General features: G+C 39.1%; 1 long non-coding RNA gene across 1 annotated transcript; it reads right to left on the reverse strand.

The window, feature by feature from the left end:
• Positions 1–765: 765 nt before the first annotated feature.
• Positions 766–21,002, reverse strand: LOC144003102 (uncharacterized). The gene is made up of 4 exons (XR_013278886.1): positions 20,826–21,002; positions 20,660–20,703; positions 18,199–18,347; positions 766–871 (listed from the first exon to the last, which is right to left on the reverse strand). It is a non-coding gene; the product is annotated as an uncharacterized LOC144003102 (long non-coding RNA).
• Positions 21,003–21,571: the final 569 nt, after the last annotated feature.

Here is a 21,571-nt window from a genome sequence, read left to right on the forward strand (position 1 = left end):
ATTTGTGAAAGGGAGTCCAATGGGAAAACACAAAGTATTGTTGGGGCCAATGGCTGCTAAAATTGAGCAAAACTGATTCCCTGTTGATGCCCCTTTGTCTTCACAGACCATCTTTTTCGAGACAAGGCAACAGAAGCCGAGCCAGGAAGTAGCGATATTTTTGCCCTCTAACTGACAAGGCCTGAAATATGGTCCATTCCGGTTAACCAAAAGGAACACATACATTTCTATATTAGAAAGAATTCCCATTATTTCTCCCTGAGCCATGAAAATCAATTGTAAAATGATTGCTTTCAGTGACGACGGGGGAAAGAGTGCAGTTGGCCAACCCCAATAGGAAGAAATACGTTTTTGTTTTTTTTTAATCCCCAATTCTATTTTCTCACGGGAAATGACCGAGATGGGTATGCATGTCTAACTATACTTTTTTTTTTTTTTTAGTGCACTCGTCCATTTTCCTAAAAGTGGACCCACGAGAAGAAAGAGGATTAGTCCAAGTAAACAAAAAAAAAAAAAAAAATTACATTTGCTACTATCATCATTTTGCAGTGGTTTCTTCATTTTATGCATTTCATTGCATCTGGACTATTAGCATACATTTTTGCGATCCAGCGGAGCCACCGCTTCTTCCACGTGTCCCATTAATGACCCCGTTGTGATTCATCTCAACCCTTCCCATCTCTTGTGAACCACATCAAGTGCCCTCTTTAAGGGCGGGATCACTGAGCCGCCCAAAGGCCACTTTCAGGCAAAAAAAAAAAAAAAGACCATCATTATACTCACTGGCATTCTTATTTCATGACTAATGGATGGGGAGTTTCATGGCGCGCTCCTCCGTGTAACGCGACCCCGGCTTGCACCGCTCGTGCGTCTAAAAAAAAAAAGAAGCAAAAGCGCCCTCAGAGAGTCACGGGCGAGCGCGGTTCCACCTCGCCGTATTGATACTCGGCTAAACACGGAGAGGCTTTCAACAAAAAAAAAAAAAAAAGTAAGGCTGAGACCACTAAGAGGTAATGGACTGGTGATCCCAATGACCAATATAGTCAGAGATAAGGGGGGGGGGCCCTCTTGGAGATGCTCACGAGCCGCATGCAGGAGGAAGGAAGGCGGCGTGTGGTATTAAAAAAAAAAAAAAAAAAGCTTAAAGCGCATCTGTTGGCGAGAGCCTGGCGGCCGAAGTTCTCATCTATTAAACAGAGCAACACCCTCAAGAATCAAACCAAAACCGAGATCATCTGCCAAAACCTCCAACTTGTGCGGCTGAACCAGAAAATTGGTGCGTTTCCATTACCCTCAGTTTTGCGCAATAGGCATGTTTCGCAAAAGTAAGCTGGTAATGGAAACACCGGATTTGCGGAAAAACCTCTCAAATATCGCAAAAAAAGTTTTTGCGCTCTCATGAGGTGGTTTTTGAGACGTATCGAAAAAGAAGTATTTCGCAATGGTGGAAACACTTTTTGCGCATTAGTAGTGATGTGACGGCGGAAAGGACTAACACGTTGTTTATGTGTATTTTTTATTAAACATGCAATTACTATTTGTTTTGAGAATTATTAATTTCGGTTTTGTATGTGAGTTTTACATGCTGAAGTGATTTGTATCGGCTACCGGACGTCATGAGCGCAAAAGACAACACCAAGACTAAATGTCCGAAACCGCCCGATGAGTGTTTTCCGAGAATTGCGCCTCAGAAGTGAAACTCTCTTCAATGGAAACACCGACAATTCGAAATTGTACTTTATCGAAATAGTACAATATCGCTTTTATTTTTGCGAAAAAAAGGGTAATGGAAACGCACTTACTGTCAGGAAACTTTTCAGGGGAATTCAGGTTGGAATTTAAAGTACCAGGGTTCCCCTAATTCATTGAATAGCACCTTCGTTATTGAAATTATGTAAATACAGTGGGACCTTGACAAAAGAAAATCGACAAGTTCACATTTAAGAGTTTTGGTGGCAGTAAATTTCCGCGTCGACTGAAGTGATTCTTGCTTGCGATGACATTTTCCAAGAAAAAAAAAAAAAGAACGAAAGAGGCGCGGGAGGTCAATTTTTGGATCACTGTACCGTATTTTCCGCATTATAAGGCGCACCTTCAATGAATGACACATTTTAAAACTTTTTTTTCCATATATAAGGCGCTACAGTAGAGGCTGGGGTTACGTTATGCATCCATTAGATGGTGCTGCGCTAAAGGGAATGTCAACAAAACAGTCGGATAGGTCAGTCAAACTTTATTAATAGATTACAAACCAGCTTTCTGACAACTCCAAAATGAATAAACAGCTGTTTTATTATTTTCTCTGAGGTAAAGTATTAGCTAGCATGCGTGTCACCGATCATGCAGGGTCAACGACCTGTTGCGGCTCATTATTGATCCATATATAAGGCGCACTGGATTATAAGGCGCATGGTCAGCTTTTGAAAAAATTGAAGGCTTTTAGGTGCGCTTTATAGTGCGGAAAATACGGTCGTTACTTTTGAGTGTTCTCATTTTGGGTTTGACTCGTTTGCTCCATTCAAGAAACAGATTAAACGAATCAACGAGTGTCGCCCAAGTGACAAAGTGTCACACAAACCCGTCTCTCTTCTCATGGCTTTAATTTGGCCTCAACGACCGACAGTACCTCCAACTCACCTGCCTAGTTATTAAACCAAAACGAGACGGGTTCAATATCGCCCACTCGGCCTCCTCATGCCGCCGTCTGCCGTCTCTTTCATTCTTCAGGGTTATTACTTCCTCCAGAAGGCCACTTTAGGACGTGCATTAGAAAACGTTAACTCACTTTTCGATTTTTGCGTATTTATAATTCACTGGCGGAGGGAGCGGTTCACCACATCTAAAGTGGCGGTGTGGCTTTCAGTGGACCTCGGGGAAACGTATACCACATTCAAATCCAACGGGAAGCGTTTCTCCATTGAAATGCGCTAAAGTCGAGCAAAGCAAATTCCGCACACGGAAACGCACCGATATGGACCAACTGTTCGAAAACTACAGTTTTGCTCCAAGAGGGCGACGTATAGAGAAGAAGATTGTCATTTGTTCGGTTTATAATTTTGATTAGGGCTGTCAGTTTAACACACTAATTAGATTAATTAATTACATTGCGTATTAGCGCGTTAAAAAAACAAATAACGCAATTGATCGTGAGTGGCAAGTCAATGTGCAAGCATTTGAAATTTGGCCCATTGAGGAACCCGTAGGCTTTAATGGCGCATCACTACGGTGCAGCGACCACACCAGACGTGGACGCGAGTGCAGCACAGCTGTCATTTTGATTTCAATGTATATCTTTCACGTCGCTGGGACGTTTAGGTTAAATTTATTTATTTTTTAATTTTTTATTTTTTAGCAAAAGTATTAGATTATCTTTTAAAAACAAATGCCTGGCCTAATTGGTTTGTTGATGTGTTTAAACTTTTTTTTTTTTTTTTTTAATTTCATTTATGAAGCACACAAACAATAAAAATGTGGATTTCAAATCTTCTCTTTGGTGTATTCAATTGATTAGTCATGCATGACAATTTTGTAATGTCTTTATCTGGGGACCTTCAGCACATATGAGGTTAAAATAAATTATTATTATTAATAATAAATAATAATAATAATAATATTATTATAAATTAGATTAATTCATTAAAAATCCTGAAATTAATTAGATTATTTTTTTAAAATTCACCTGACAGCACCAATTCTGATCATAATTATTTTATTTTGTGTCTATATTATATATTTTGTTATATTATGTGTACAGCACTTTCTGACAACTGCAGATATTTACAAATAGTTCAATGGACTTGACACACTACTGTATTTTCGTGCATGACTTTTGCCTTAATTATAGTTTGTTTCCAGATGTAGATGAGTCCAAACATGATAAACTCTATTCAGTGGAACTTTGCTTATTTGGAGGGTACGCGAACAACAGATTGTTGCACCCCCCCCCCCCCACACACAATTGTTTCCCAGTGTAAGACTACCACTGGACAGCTAAAGAAGTTTGTCCGGTGCAGTATAAAAAACAAACAACACATAATGCATTTGTAAACAATTCTCATGTCAGTTCTAGAAGCAGAGACGGAAACGGGAGATGGGGCTCGTTGTGGTGGGGATGGGGAGGGTGGCTTGAGTTAATCATCTGAGAGTCGCTTCTCCCATCAAGTTGCGGTGACTTTAATCAAATTATGACCTTGTAAAGCATGCGCTTGTCATTTGGGACCCTAATCTCCTCACTAATGACTAATTAGCCCCATCACCTGTTCTTCGAAGCCTCCATTGCAGATTTAAGATAATGGAATAATAATACAATTAAAAAAAAATAATAGTGGAAAGGCTTTTGCAAATAAAATGTAAAATATCAAAGCGGGACCAAACATCAATTTAACCTCTTGAGATTGATGAGGGACTGACAATGCGGCTTTTTGTATTTTGACGGCGTTTTCAACGAGGCCAGTCTGCAGCCCTCCGGAGGACAATGAGGGGGAAATAAATTCATTAAGGCTAATTAAGCCAAAAATAGCAGAAGAGGCGAGAATTCGCCACGTGGGCTGTTGAAACGATCCCATCAATAAGATCAGCCGACACCGGGACAAAAAAAAAAAAAAAAAAAGCCCATTTGGAACGGATTGGATCCTTCCCGGCGTGTTGGTTTAGGCGCCCGTCAACGGATTCAGCCAATCGTGCGAGAGTTGTCGCAGGTGGAGAGAAGGCACCCGTGCAGCTGCGGCGACTTGGCGTCGTCCGCGCAAAAACTGGCGGCTCCCATTCATTAAGCCTTTTTAGAGCAGACACGCTCGTCCCTCCCGCGGGCGGCGAGCATCTGCCTCGGCGTCGCCAAGAGGCCCGGCGAGCATGCGGAGGGACGACCGCGCGGCCAGACTTGACAAATTTGGGACAACGATAGCGGCCCCGTGGGGGGGGGGGCGCAATCAGCTCTCAGTAAGGTGCGAGTGGAAAGGGGACTCTGCTCTTCATCACTCCTTCCTCATCCTCTAATCACGGCAACATCTGGCGATGAAGAATGTGAAAATAAATATATATCCTGGCCGATTTGACACAGGAGCACCTCAATTAGTTCTTCAAAGACACTCGTGGGAGGCAGCGAACAGCAGCTGGGATGCAAACTGCACTCTCGTCGTCCCTTTTTAGGGTTTTCAGCAGGGTGGTACTGCATTTGTGCAGCCACTAAACTTTAAAGGAGAAGTCACCTGTTAGCTTGCCAGAGCGAAGGTTCAGAATCAAAGTGCATTTTTGTTCCGATTCACAAACTTTTCAAAAGCCCCAAATTCAAAATATCATCCTCCAGTTTTCATATGTATTGACCAAATCCAACTTCAACAGATTCATCTCATTACAGCTAATTATTTATATATATATATATATATATATATATATATATATATATATATATATATATATATATATATATATATAACATTGGTGTCCAAACTACGGCACGGGGGCCATTTTGCGGCCCGCCGTCCATTTTTCAGTGGCCCGCGACATATGCTAAAAACGGCATTTGACTCAGTTCAAATAAAAATAAACAAAACAAAAATGTTTGGAGATGGTCAAAGTAAGAAGGGAGGGTGTCAAAAAACAGATTCCATTAAAAGGTTATTTTAGTTAACTAAAACTAATGGAAAAACTAAAATTCAAAAAATATTGTTACCGAAATAAAATAAAAATGAAAATGCTTTTTAAAAAATGAAAACTGACAAACTACATTTTATGGTTACAAAACTAAAACAAACTATAATGACAGCAAACATGTACTTCGCCTTTGGGTATGATTTTAAATGTGATTTTTATTGGATTTATTTTGATATCAACCGGAAAAATGACGTTTGAAAGTATGTCACGCAGAAGTGACGTCATCTAGCAGCAGCCAATAGAAAAGCACCAAAAGATGACGTTGCTCTCATGCGCACAAGTAATACACATAAAAAAAAACTAATACTGAAACTAACTAAACTAAAACTAAGCATTTTTTTTAAAGAACTAAACTAATAAAAACTAACTAAAATGAAAAATTCCAAAACTATAATAAGCCGACTGACATATTACAAATAAATTGGTTTATATACTGTAGCATTTTTCTAAATATGCAAAAGCACAAATAAATTTGTACAATTTTTAGGACTCAACACAATTTCTCTTCGTAACATTATGTGGCCCTTGCGTCCTTCTGATTTTCTGTATGTTGCCCTCAAATGGAAAAGTTTGGACACCCCTGGTATATAATTCCATGTCATTCAACGTTGTTCCATATTATTCAAAATCCTACCAATTAATTCCACATGCTTCAATGTTTTGTTTTTGTTTTTAGCCTTCACACGGAATCTTCTCCAGAAATTGCAAATGTCTAGTTCCTATATTTCTTCTGTCCATTATTTTTTGACATGCATCTACTTAATTCGTGTTTCACATCATTCCATTCATTTTTTTTTCCCCCCATTCTAAATATGTAGTTTTCCAAAAGTCAACATTCTCAACCCATTCATTAAAAACAAAAAACAAAAAAACATTCATTGCTATTTCAATATCACAATAACAGATTCACATGTTCTCATTTCAAATTCAAAACATTTAGTTCATTCAATTCACCCTGAAAATAATTTTCATCTTGCCAAAAATTCCCAGTGAATTCATTTTCAACACGAAAATTCCCACACAAAAATTACCCATTCATTCCCACTGACAGATTCAACCAACAGATTCACATCCAATTTGACATTATAAACATTCAACACATTCAACAATTTACCTTGCTAACAAAAAATTGCAGATTCACATCATTCTATAATCATTCCACATGGATCCACATTTTGTCATCCAACATTCACATGCTGAAGAAATTGCAAATGTCAAGTTTATGCAGGCCTACCAATTCTTTTCCTGTTATTAGTAAAGCGAGTCTACGTTTACGTCTTGCAAGTAGTTTTAAAAAATGAATACTCAGCATTTATTAAGATACCGACTCCCCGAAGGGCGTTGCGAGAGATCAGCGAGTGGGCGAAAGATCTCATTTCACCCGATTGGTCGAAAAATGATTGATTTGACCTTTTGACTGTGCTTACATAGTATCGTGCAAGCGTGCATAAAGACTTCAAGTCCGAGCCAAGGTGTCTCATTGAATATCACTGAAGCATGCACACGACGCACCAGCAGGTGCAAGGACAGTGACGGTTTTTTTTTGTTATTTTTTTCTCGTCAGGGGAAAAGAGAAACGGGCAACGAGGTTATGCGAGGCCATACATAAATAAAACATCAGCTATAGCTTCACACTAATGCAACTGGATGAGAAGTTCCTCAAAACAGTCGAAGGCCGTGTATACAGGAAATAACGATCCATTAGCTGAAAACACTTTTTCTTTGGCTTTTTGTAACATTTTTTGGTAAAAGTAGAGTTTTATTGATATTTACGATATATATTTTTACACCAACAAAAAGGTGCCACATTTTTTATTTTTTTATTGAACCACAAACAACAAAATGAGTGTGGAGAATTGGGAGGTGAGTGGACTCTCCACGCTTAAATATGAGATTGATAATAGTTTAGGATTATTTAAGACACACTAGATTGATGCAATTTAAACTCTGACGGCCAAAAACGTTTAATGACGGATTCTAAAATGCCACCATAAACGTTAATTTGCTTTTATTCCGTTTTTTTTTTTTTGTTTCCTCTCAATGGGCAGCGCAACGTCTTGTGCAGCGCCGCCTTGTCACAAAAAAAAAAAATATTAGTGACAAAGTCACTTTTGTGCAAAAAAATAATCATAATAATTTCACAAAAAGCTTGTTTTCTCTTTATATTTTCGCTTATGTCACTCAAATGATCTAATTTCAAATGGTGATTACTAAAAAACAAGGTAGAAACATACTTTTTCTTTTCTCATGAAAGAATGGAATCCAATCTTTCATATGGTATCCACTAAAAAAAAAAAAAAAAAAAAAAAAAAAAAAAAAAAAAAATCGATTCGGCAATATATCGTGATACTATAGCACGCTATTCTCGACTCGATTCAATAGGCAGCCGAATCAATTTTTTAATGTCCATTTTTTGACGGAAAAATATTCAACAAAACGTCTAACTTTCACACCTTAAGCATGGAAGAATGTTATATTAATGGAACATTAAGCCTTCAGATTTTATTTCAATGCTGTTCTAACATGAAAAAAAAAGGTTGCAACCCGTTTGTTAAATACAGTGGCTCACAGTTCTAAAACTGAAGTTTCAGATCAATAAATAAATACATTTTCATGGTATTTTCTTCATTTGAGTTAAAAAAAAAAAAAGAACAACGCGCCGAGCGAGCGCGGGTTCCGTTTGACGTGCTCGGCGGCGGCGAATATTTGATGTGTTTTGATGAGGCTCCCGTGGCGGTGGCGGCCTAATCAAAACAGCGACGAGAAATCAATGTTCTTTTCATAAAAAGAGGACTTTAGGTGGGAGGGAGACGGACGGTTTTGCCGGTGACAGGACCTGTCGCTGCCTTATCTGGCGCCTCTCAGATCCCCCAGACAGGCAAATATTTTCACTGTAAACACCGGCGGCTCGACAGGGTGCGTGGGCCCTTCCCTGTCACGCTTCTTCTCTACTCGCTACTCACTCGCTCGCAACCGCAAGTTTCTTGTATGTTTTCCTTCAGCTGACACAAATACAGGCGTGTTCTATGTCACGCTTGACAATTAACCACTTCAGAGAACAACTTCCGTTTTGTGGCGATACAAGTTTATCGCAAGGGATGCGTTGCAGACCCGCCCACGATACACGAGAGCTTTACTGTTGAAAAACATTTTTAATGTATGTGTACCCCTCCCACATGCACGTATCAAAACACTTTAAAAAAAAAAAAAAAAAAAAAAAAAAAAAAAGTATTCCTAAGCGCCTGTTCTCACTCTCCCGCTGTCAAACATACTGTTCCGTCCGCGCGGTTCTCCCGAAAAGATGCAAAAGTGTGCTTCCTTCAAGCTGTTGTCACGCCCGTTCAAGTTTACTGGAACCCTGACAAAAGCAAAAGGCACTGGGAAAAAAAAAAAAATGTCCCTTTTGTTTTTCTCTCTGTCCAAAATGCTGCTGCTGCTCATCTCCTTACTGGTGCCCGTAAGAGGGAACATATAACCCCTATCGTGGCCTCTCTTCACTGGCTGCCCGTGAAATTTTGAATCCATTTTAAGATTCTTCTATTTGTTTTCAAATCTCAGGCAGTCCGCCTCGTTATCCTCTTTTAAAAAGACGTCTTAAAACACATCTGTATTCTTTGGCTTTTGGCGCACCATGAGACCTGTTTTGGTGTTTTGTGGTGTGTATGAATTTGATGTTTATTCGACTTATTTATCTCTTTATTCACTACTTTATTTACTGATGTAAAATGTATTTACTTGTAAAAAAAAAAAAAAAAAAAAAAAATTCGCACTTCAAAACGTTTGCTTTGTCCTTGTTTACTGCAAAACTGATGTTTATGCACTTTGTATACAGCAACGCCTGTTCTTAAAGCGCTTTATAAATAAAGTTGAGTTGAGTTGAGTCCACTTCCATGTTGACACCTGGCGACCTCGCGGACACCAATTCACGTTTAGGTTTTTATATTGCAGTAAAACAACTTGAAATTTTGACATTTCTGCTGGTGTGCCAAGGATGATCCACCATATGAGGGGGTTTCACTGTACCTGCAAATCAACCCCACCCCCCTCCCCCCCCCCCAACTGCCATCCAAATCCAACATCATCCAGATTAACCTGGAAAGCGGCACACGTCTCCAAGAAAAATCAGCGGCGGTGCGGCGAATTCCAGTAATTAATCCCCAGATTACACGTGATGGTGCTCCATCAGGCCAGTTAGCGACGTGAGCATCTTGCTAGACACACGTACACACACACGTAGTCATGTCTTCTGTGTACAATATTTCTGGCGGATCCTTATTGCTGCTTTAAGTCTCAATCACTTCCTTAACAGCGGCCAGAATCCTCCTGATAGGTCGGCAGGCATTTTAACTGGGGTAAATGACAGCTGGGTCATCACCATGGCAACCGCGTATCCTCAACTATGCTCAAGTGTAATATCGGCGGACCAGCCAGGACACCTGTTGTGTTGCTTTATAAACTTTGCCGGCATCCTTTTTCTGACTACCTTACATACGTGACTGCCCTATATAAAAACGGCTCTCAAATAATTAACATGCATTCTTATGCGTCACACATCCTGCATGCTGAGCAGCAGTAAAGTCACCCCGCATTCATTTTTACAATCAGTGAAACTTTCAGGCCTTTTGCAGCAAAAAAAAAAAAAAAAAAAGTGTCAGTACACCTGAGAATATAATCTCTGAATATCCCATTTCTCATCTGCAATCTAAAATATTGAAACGCCAGCGAGTGACATAAAAGGGGGAGGGGTGAGGATTGGGGGGTCTACGCCCAGAGCCCTTGCATGACGGTAATCATTTAGTCGTGACAAATTAATTAAAAGAATAATTAAATAATGAACATGTTAAATATGGCAATTAGAAATGTTGTCCTACATGAGTGAATTGGAGAGAATTTAATAGGGGAAAGCCAACGGTGCGATGGAGTGTACCAAAACAATTTTTATTTAATGCCTCTTCCACAATAAAATGCACGAGAGGAACGCTTGCGATAATGTTATGACAGCATTAACATGGAAACAAGTAACGGATGAAAACATCAATAAGTATGAACACGAGTGAATTATATTCAGATACGTTCCCAAACGGTGATTCCGGCCACTCCTCCGCTTGTTGCCTAGCAACCCCGGCATTCTCAGGAAGATCCTGAAGATGCGGGAACAGCCCCGGAGGGGGCTCCCGGAGCTCGGCGGCTCGACCCGAGTAAAAGCCGGGTCACGGGAGATGATGGTGTTAATTTCCGAGCCAATTCCCTCCATACATCGGCGACAAGACGCGAGCTTAAAAGTTGTGCTGATCAGAGCATGTTTAAAAGGGATATTTGAGGAAGTGGCAGCTGATAGACTTCAGCTTATGCTTGTACTCACTTAAGCAGTCGAGCAACATCAAAATCATAAAAAAAAAAAATTGCTCGTGACGCGACACCATTTCAACTGCAGGAAGTGAAAATGGAAGAAAAGCATCTCTGTTCGGGTTTTCTCAATCGTGTTCATGAGGTTGCGGTCGAAAATGTATGATTGAAGGGGGAGATGATTGATACGTTTGCCGTGCATGTATGTACACAGGTACATTTAGTACCTGGAGGAATATGTGTAATATGAATTCACAAATATATGGTGTTCCACAGGGTTCAACTCTGGGGCCTGTGCAGTTTTCATTGTATCTGCTGCCTTCTATGTTCCAAACTCAATTCTGTCTTGCAAAACAAGGAACACTTCCATATGTCATGTGCTCAAGGTTGGATCACAAATAAGGTTTGAACTATTTATTCACATCGAGAGGCGTCGAACAAACTTGACTGGACGAGAAACAAAGAGAGTTGCACAGAGTGACAGAAAGCAATAATCCGGCAAACACAAAACACTTCTCAGAACGCTACTACAGACAGTGAATCGATCTGATTGGTTGTCACAAAGTAAAGGATTAAAGATTGACATCACACAGGTCCTGACATCACATAGCGTCATTCCAGTTGAAACCAGATGATGGTTACATCAGTACGAAACAGACACTTGACCGCACGGTCATGAACCCTAACTTAACAGGTCATGAACTCAAACGTAACCCTGGCGTGACCTCAGACATCCTCATTTGCTCCCAAAGACGTATTTATATGTTTTTGTTTTGTTTTGTTTTTTTAATGCTAGACCATACAGAAGGCTTTGATGCAGCCTCTGAACTGAAGAGAACGCTTGAATCAAAGGTAGTTATTACGAAAACGGCCAGCAGGTGGCAGCAGAGTATAAGAGATCAACTGGGGCCATGTTGCAAAAAGCTCTTTTCCCCACTGTTTTAAACAGATTTGTGAATAATTATTAAACTTAGCTATATTCCAATGCTAATTGCTGCAAAGCGGAAACATAAAAATATCCTTTTTTTTTTCTTTTTTTTTCCTAATGAAAGAAGAGATGCTAAACCTTTTGGTAGGTTCCATGTTTTTATAACAAATATAACACAATATTCTGTGGGCCTTGCAAAATGAGTCAAATGCCAGTAAAACAGCTGGGAGTGAATGAGTTCATCTGCATTGAGATGGAGAAGAAAAAGAGCACAACACTTTCTGATTTCAAGGTGAGGAGAGCCAGATGGGGTGAAAGTGCTACTCGATAGTGTACCTCCATCCATCCATCCATCCATCCATTTTCTGAACCGCTTGCTCCTCACAAGGGTTGCTGGAGCCTATCCCAGCCGGCTTCGGGCAGTAGGCGGGGTACACTCTGAACTGGTTGCCAGCCAATCCAGCTACAATGTGCCTATGTTTTTGAATTTGAAAAATTTAATAGAAAAAAATATATTTTTGTAATTTTTCAAAAAAGAAGGGTTCGGTGAACGTTTATAGGGTTCACTCCATCTAATAAGGTTAAGAACCACCACAATAGACTGCATGTTGTAAACAAATTGATCCAATTTCAAGAGGAAAAAAAATTATTCAGGATGTGAATGCAGGTAAGTGATTCGAATAATGTTTATGCCAGCACATCTTCAAGCCACCAATCACTTAACATCCTCGTTCCTAAATTCCATAAGGGAACTACAAACTGATTGCGCAGGATTATAGTTGTGTTTTTTTGAATTTCCTAAAGGACTCAGAGAAGCATTTCCCTTCTTTTTCTATGTGACAAACTCACTCGAAAAACGTGCAGTTCTCTTCCGAAAATCCATGACAAAATCATTTTTTGGAAGGATTGGGAGTCACCGGAGCAACGGCGGGAATCGGGCGGTTTCCTGGGATAACAATACGCAAAGCTCCTCCATATCTACGGCGGCAATAGACAGATAGCAATCAAAAGGTTTTAGCGGCGAGCCAAACGCAAACAAACTTGACAAGAGCGGCGCTCGGAAAAGTTTGTCCCGAAAGCCGAGGAGAAATATAGACGTCGGGGCGGGGGCGGGGCGAGCGCCGCCTTTCACGGGCATTACTCTAAGCCCGAGGTGTTATGTTCCATCACAGCAGCTCCATCTTGCATTATGAGATGTTAAAAAAAAAAATAAAATAGAGAGAGAAAAGTGTAGGAAGCAGATACAGCAGCCGTCACCACTCCAACATTAGCATCCAGTCCTGAGGGCACTCAATAGCATCAATGGCTCTATTTGTGTACACGTGGGAATGATCTCTCCCATTGATCCTCTCTCGTAGAAAAGCGCTTTTAGAAAGTCATCGATTCTATCGGCCCGCCGTGTTCCGGGAAGCCCCGCCAGACAAAAAAAAACGTGACACTTATTTATGTCCCGGGCTCGCATATGTAATAAACGAACGCAAAACAGGGAGTCGTCGCGGCGAGTCAATAAGTGCGGGCTCATTGAGAGCATTCCGCACGTTTTAACTCCTTTAATGGATGATCAAGTGGTGAAATATTTCTGAGGATGACGCAAATGTGTCATCAGTTATGGGGGATTGGAAGCTCGCGGCGCCACCCCAGAAATTTGCATTTCATCGGTTTAGCGGATGTGAAAATAAACAAATTTGAAAACAGGGTAACTGAAAGACGAGTGAACATTGCATGACTATCAGGGTTTTGTGGACACAAAACATAATTCAAGTCATTCTTTATTGCAGACAGGTCCATACGAAATTTAAAAAATAAAAAATGTAACGATGCTAAACATTGCAAATTAAAATCTACACAAAGTTGTGCATGAATGCAATCTAACCTTCGAGGTAAATCTAGAACAGTTTTCATTGGGCTGACCAATTGACTGGCACTACGCCATCTTGGAACTCGAAGGAGGGAGCCTCATTGCATCATTGTAGGCGACTTTAAGCCTTCGTAAACTTTACTTCTTATAGTTGGACCACAGCTGAGCAGTATAAATTGGTGTAATAGCCGAGATGTTCTAAACAATGAGCACTTAACAGAATCAGAGCACATAGAAAACTTTCTAATCAGAAAATTAGCCTGTAAGGATATTTTACATACATTTGTCATCCATCCAATCCTCAGATATGTTATGACTAAGATAATTGGTTTCCACACATTTTTTTTTTTTTACATTATATATAATATCGTGATTTATGCCATAGTGGGAGCACATCATCATACATAAATGATTTACACACAAGACACCCTGTATTAGACCCATTCAACCGAATTGATTGGTCATCCATATAGTCATAAAATAAGATGTCTTACTCAGCTACAAATATAGAATTTTGCCTGGAATTTCTGATTGGCATACCAGAAACATTAACACATTCACTGCCAGCCCAGCAAAAATGCATTATTTGACGTATTTTTCCGTCAATGGCAGTCAATGACTTAAGATGAGATGTAACCAAAATTGATGGATTTTTAAGCAACAATTGGAGGATGCTGCAATATAATCACAAAATATATTGGCACATTGTGTTTAACACATTCACTGCCAGCCCAACAAAAATGCATGATTTGACGTCTTTTTCCGTCAATGGCAGTCAATGAGTTAAAAATTCGCTAACACCTTGACTTTTTTCAATTTCAGAAACAGTTTTTCCCTCTATCAAAATAATTATAATACAATCATAATTAACCAAACAAAAATATTCTTCTCTATTCAAAAGACACCACAAGTTTTATTCCGTCCTGTTGCACGTTATTGTTCGACGCTGTCGAAGACTGAACGTTTCCCTTAACCAGTATGAGGGCGGCGGAATGAAAAGGTGACGACATCACCGTACAAGCTGACATCGAAAGTAAAACAAGCAACTGTAGTTTTCTAACAGCCGGATGTTTTTTTTTGTGCTTTGGCGAGTAACACATTCAGAAAGACTTGTTCAATTTTTTATAAAATTTGAAAACAATCCTTTCAAATAGTTTAACATTCAACTACCGTATTTTCCGCACTATAAGGCGCACCTTCAATGAATGACATATTTTAAAACTTTTTCCCATATAAAGTCGCAAAAGTAGAGGCTGGGGTTACGTTATATATCCATTAGATGGTGCTGCGCTAAAGGGAATGTCAACAAAACAGCCAGATAGGTCAGTCAAATTTTATTAATAGATTACAAACCAGCTTTCTGACGACTCCATTCACTCCCAAAATGAATAAACAGCTGTTTTATTATTTTCTCTGAGCTAAAGTATTCGTATTAGCGAGCGATCCAAGATGGCGAGACCTGTTGCGGCTCAATATTGATCCATATATAAGGCGCACTGGATTATAAGGCGCATGGTCAGCTTTTGAAAAAATTGAAGGCTTTTAGGTGCGCCTTATAGTGCGGAAAATACGGTAAATAAATCAAAACCTTTTGGACTTATTTAGCATGCTCGGTGCATTACAGCTGACTCATCAAACTGCAGGGCGGGAGATGCGTTCAAGTTGTCTGAAGTATGGGAAAATCCAAAAAAAGAAGGCGACACAGAAGGCACGAAGACGCTCATTAACGGCCCCGATTACGAACACTCGAAAAAACGAGCGAGTAGTTGACTGGCCGGCGTTATTATGAGCACATCCTGGCTTGAAAGCGTTTATGGTGCAATTCATTGTTTGATTACGCCTCCATGACCACCAGCCATTTTGTGTGACAAAATACTATTAATATGCTTATGAAGGGCCAAAAGGCATGCGCGCATTTGAATAACAAACCCGAAAAGCGAAGCATTCAGCAACTTTGAAGTGCAACACAAAAAAAAGAACATATATTAAAGACGCACGGCACATTATTTGTAAAGCACCATTTCATGCCTCCAATAAACAAATGAGATGTATATTAACATGAATACAGCAATTTGTGTGGGGGATTTAATTGGAATTAGCCACCTTCATTGGAGAAAGTAATATAAACACTCATCTATTGAACAACACGCACCCGCATGATTGAGCAGACCATCCGAGGTTGTAAAAATGTCCAGTCATAATGTTCCCCGCCTTGGGGGCTTATTAGGAGGTATAAAAGTCGCATGATACCTTCATTCATATTCTCCGTAAACACACTGCCACCATATTTTTGCACCCCACTCCACATCTGCACAAATATAAGCCACTGTTTTGTGCCGCATGATCGATTTGCAAAGTAGGCCGGCGAGCGAGGATTTGCCTCTCCGCGTGTACGCAAATTGCAGTGTCAGATCGCCGCGTGGATGTTGTTTGTCTGCCGCCGACTCGGCACGCCAGCAATTTTTGGGCCTCTCGCTGCACACTGAGCAAAAAATTAAAAATAAAATAAAATTGGAGCCGGCGTTGATTGTGGCAGTCAAGCAGGCAGAAAGGCCTGGTTAAAATCGACACTGCCAGATTGGAAACCGTGGCGGATAATAAAAAGCAAATTCTTCTCAGAAGGGACGTACAGGAGGAAAATCAGTGCGTCTCGAGCGTTCCCAATTACAAGGGTTAGCGAGCGATTGAGGGAATGCGATGTGGAGAGAAGATTATGTGGCTTTAAAACAGGCTGTGACCATGACAGCCAATCAAAAGAATGGACATGAAACGATCCTAGCTGAGAGCTGCAGTGCAGTGTGCATGCCACACCAATGGGTGGCAGTAGGGATGTAACGATATCTAAATATCACGATATGAAGGCCACGATACGATAATTGTATACGAAAATATTAAAAAGAAAAAAAAAAAATCACACAATATTGTGTTTTTGTACATAACAGCAATGCATATAAACAACCTCCAATCTCTAATAATTAACTCATTCACTCCCAAAAACGTATTTATACGTTTTTTAGGTTTTTGTATGCTAGAGTTTTTGTATGAAGGTTTTGATGCAGTTTCTGACCTGAAGCGGTCGCTTAAAGCGATGGTACTTATTACAATAAAATAAATAAATAAATAAATAAACCAAAAAAAGTGTAGTAATCAATTTATTTCCTTTTCTCATTTAATGCAACTTTTTTAAGCTATAATCTCTAATAATCAAAATTATAAACTACAATATTGTGAAATTTCGTGTTTGAATTAAACTACCGGTACGTTTTGTTATGGGTATGCTACGTACACTTTTTTTTTTTTTTTTTTTAAATCAGATCTCATGTTCATTGATTGAACAAAAACAACTTCTAACGTGAACAGACTGCGTCCACACACACATGCAATGCAGTTCTCATTCCCGACACATTTGCGGCAATTGAAAAGATTTTCTGCAAACTGAGTCAACTTTTTCCTCAACCAAAATAATTTCATGTCACCTTTTCGCTACGGTTTTCTGCTCCTATAACTGTTGCACATCTGATTTACATACAAAATGCCTCTTTTGTAAGATTGGATTTGAAAAAAAAATCCTTCGGTTCACAATCACGAACAAGTCAGATACATGTCGCATGTAGGATGGAAAAAAAATAAATAAAAATTCAGAATTGACCGCCCATATAAAAGACAATACAATGGTGTCGTGTGCAACATATGATGAGACTCTCCCCCCCCTTCTTTGCATAAGCGTGCAGCGCTAAATTGCCACATACTTCAACAATGCTCAAAAGTAGGCCAGGAAGAGACGGCGCGTCGGAAAATAATAAACAAACGGTGAGCCCTGGCGCTTTCTCTGGGGCTCAACTCGCTCTCCCTCTTTGCGCCGACTCGGCCAAATTGTGCCGTGTCTGCACTCTGCAAATATGTCGGCGCCGGCTACACGCGCTTACTCGTCGTCTTTTAACGAGTTATAACAAGCGACAGTAATTGAAAATGGAAATTGAAAAGCTAAAGTTACTTTAAAAAAAAAAAATGTCTCCACCTCTGTTCAAATGTCAGATTTTTGTCACGCAAAAAAAAAAAAAAAAAAAAAAATCATTCACAAACTTTTGCCCACCATTAATGTGACGGGCACCACAAGTCGAATTAAAGCAGCCACTTCAAAGTATCCAAAGCTGCAATTAGCCGAAAATGTGTGGGTTGCTTGTCACATCCTCAGCGGGGATGCGCCGTTACCCCCCAAAAAAAACAAATAAAAAAATAAATAAAAAAATAGCATCCGCTGAATTTGACACACTGCAAGAACATTGGAGCCATCTTCTTGTTAACATGTCGCCGCCCCCCCCCAGGCCGCCGGCAGATAAGATGACAGATATCAAAGTCGTTCTTGCCCTTGTCGCAAATGGTTTGATAAAAACTTATACGCGCGCACGCTTACCTCTTGACAAGTGATGAGGAAACAAGCGGCCCTAATTCCTGATTGTGGTGTCAGTGACGGGACTGCATGGGAAAGCGGTTGCCCTTGGCCAAGATGCACACATTACGAGTGGAAGTGATCCAACATGGCAGCGTGGCGTCTTGCTTGACCTGAGGAAAAACACACACACAAAAGGATGATTTGTGTCAAAAACATGGACGACTTCACTAAACATTGCATTCCCAAGGCGGGAACTGCAGTGAATGCTGACAAATTGGAGAGTTTTGCTTGACAATACTTGTCAACAATATGCAAAACAATAAACGCCTTCTTATAATGATGTCACATGTACTTCCTGGCGGCATTTTTTTGTTTTTTGTTATTTAACCAAAGCAGAGCCATTGAAACAAACTAGGGATGGTCGAATTCCGATGCCAGGTATTTGTATTTTATTTTTTTCCATTTATTTTTCCTTTCGGACACAGCCTATATCTGGCCTTATTTCATTGTATTATGTAATTAATTAAATAAACTTTTTCCACACGTTATCAAAAAAACAACCAGCGCCAGCCGATTTGGAGCATTTTAACTAATATTGTGTACTTTTACTACATAATCCTGGTGGGTACCACATGAAAAATTGCATTCCGTTCCTTCATTAGAAAAGAAAAATGTATATTTCTAACCTATTCTGTTCTTTAGTAATCACCAATATTTTTTGTTTGTTTGGTGATGCTCTGTGAATTAGATTAAATTGAACTTGGGCTTTGATCATTCATGTCAGCCTTGTAAATGTTCCATTTCATCAGATGTCGTCATTTTCATTGCAATTTCATATATCTTAAGCCCATTGAAAAGAGATACAATGCTGCCATCTGCTGGCCATAGTTAGTGGGTGTTTTTGATTCCACAACCCATTGACCAGGCAGCACTGCACTTAGCACTTCAAATTGATTTAAAAAACAAAACAAAAAAACGTAGTTGACGTCATTTAACGTTTATGGCGGCGTACATTGTGATCTTAGTCGTCGTTATTGGCAGTCAAAGAGTTAAGGATAAGAATAAGGAAAAATGCTAAATTTGGGATATATGGGTCTTTCTTTAAAATCATCTGTGTAATTTATTTTTCCCTTCAGGGGTCGCCACAGCGAATCAGTTGCCTCCATCTAACCCTGTTCTCTGCATCCTCTGCTCTCACACCAACTACCTTCATGTCCTCTTGAACTACATCCATAAACCTCCTCTTTGGTAAAATTATCTGTGTAATTTACTTTTAAAGGGATACTTGACTCATTGAACAATTTTCAGCAGTGAAATGTTCATATTTTGTCCAGGATGAATTTGATAACTTCATTATTCTTCATGTACAATTAATACCTTTAAAACCAATTTTTTCCTCTTCCTGTCGACTGATGATGACATCACCTGTGCTGAGGAAGTAGGTAACGACCAATCATAGCTCACCTGTTTTCTGGGTTTGGTCAGCAAACTGTGCCATGATTGGTCGTTGCCGACTTCCTCAGCACAGGTGATGTCATCATCAGTCGACAGCAAGTAGAAAAATTACTTTTTAAAGGTATTAAGTGACATAAAAAATAATGAAGTTACCACATTAACTCATTCACTGCCATTGACGGATATACACATCAATGGCAGTGATGAGTTAAAAAAAAAAAGATATATATTTGAATTTTTTTCTATAGGAAAAAATAATTTAAATTATGAAAATAAAAATTGTGAAGCCAAAACTTGTAAACAGCAAAAAATAATGATTAAAAAAAAAAACTAAAATGAAAAAAAAAAAAAAAAAAACACAATTGAGTAAGTTACATGTTTAAAAAGGAGTAGGAAGAAGTATTAACTTTTAGATTCCTACCCCTTTATCTCCATTTCAACAAAATATTTTTCCATCAGGTAAATCAATTACTGGCTAATTCATTTTATATTTCAAAATATCTTTATTCAAATGTTTTTTTCACACATATATTCCCACATGAAAACGTATCAAAGAGAGAACAACCATCAAAAAAGAAAAGGAAAAACTAAAACTGAAAAAGCAGAACAAGAAAAAAAAAAATCAATCAATAAATAATAAAATAAAAAAAATTGGGCCATAACATTTCACATTACCTTTGGTGCTGTGCTAGACAAATAGGAAAAGCCACAATACCAGTAACAACAATAATATTAAAAAAAATAATTAAATACTGACGCCCCCCCCAAAAATCCTGTCTTGAACAACATATCAAAAATTTCAGCTAACTCATTTTAATATTCAAAATAAACTTCATATTAAACTTACCTGGCAGCACAAGCACACAGCAAGTTTTTGTCATTTTTAGTTCAGGTCAATGGTAGTCAATCACATTCTGTCATGATGTTTATAAATATGAAAAAAAATAAATAAATCTGTTGTATGTTAGCAAACAATCTTGGGAGTTAATCCCGTTTTTTGAAAAATCAATAAATAAAATCAACTCACATTGGATGGGGTCACATTTTTCCAGAATGTCGTCTTTCACTAACCTAGATATGCAAAATAAGACAAAAAAGGGATATAAATGCTTCATTTGTTTATTTTGGTTGTAGTCCACAAACTACAACCACAATAGTTTATTAATGGCATTGGCAAGGTGTGAGTGACTCACCATTTTAGAGATTCTCTGTGCTTCCATTTTTGGGCCATTATATTACAAACAACAATAAATAACAAATGGTCAAAAGTCTATTGAAATAAATGACAGAAAGTCATGAAAAGACTGTATTTGACATGGCAGCCATTTGCTTTTTGACTGAGGATTTGCAGAGCTCGTTGCCTTCATCTGTGTGGCCAATCAGCGCTGATTGAGTGCAGGTGAAATGACATCAATATCAGTTTACACATTTGCCATTTGATTTGGTTTTTCCATTTCAGTCGTGTGTTGAATAATAATTTCAAATTTGGGCCAAATAAACTTGATCCAAACAAGGAATATATTTGATTATGAGAAGAATGTCACCAGAAGTATACGCACAAATAATGATGATATCGTCCCGTTTTAATTAACTCACAAATGTTTGCGGCCGCCGAAGTGTCCCGCGTGACGCAAACTGGACATTTCCTGCGGCCCCGTTAGCGAAACTGAAGTGAAGTTGAAAGCAAACGAGCCTTCCCAGGAAGTTGAAACAAAGTGCGTAAAAAAAAAAAAAAAAAAAAACGGAGGTTAATTGAATTGTAAGCCTCGTCACGCAAGATTACCAAGTGCTCCAAACGGCGCTTTAATTGCGTTCGCGCCACGTGGATTCATTTTTGCCCGCTAATTACCGCTCGTCTGTCCGTGCATTTTAATGCTCTGTGACAGACAGACAAGGAAAAAAAACAAAAAACAAAAAAACGTGACGTGGTTGTGCCAAC

Source organism: Festucalex cinctus, chromosome 16 (genome assembly GCF_051991245.1).
Source record: "Festucalex cinctus isolate MCC-2025b chromosome 16, RoL_Fcin_1.0, whole genome shotgun sequence".
Taxonomy (NCBI): Eukaryota; Metazoa; Chordata; class Actinopteri; order Syngnathiformes; family Syngnathidae; genus Festucalex; species Festucalex cinctus.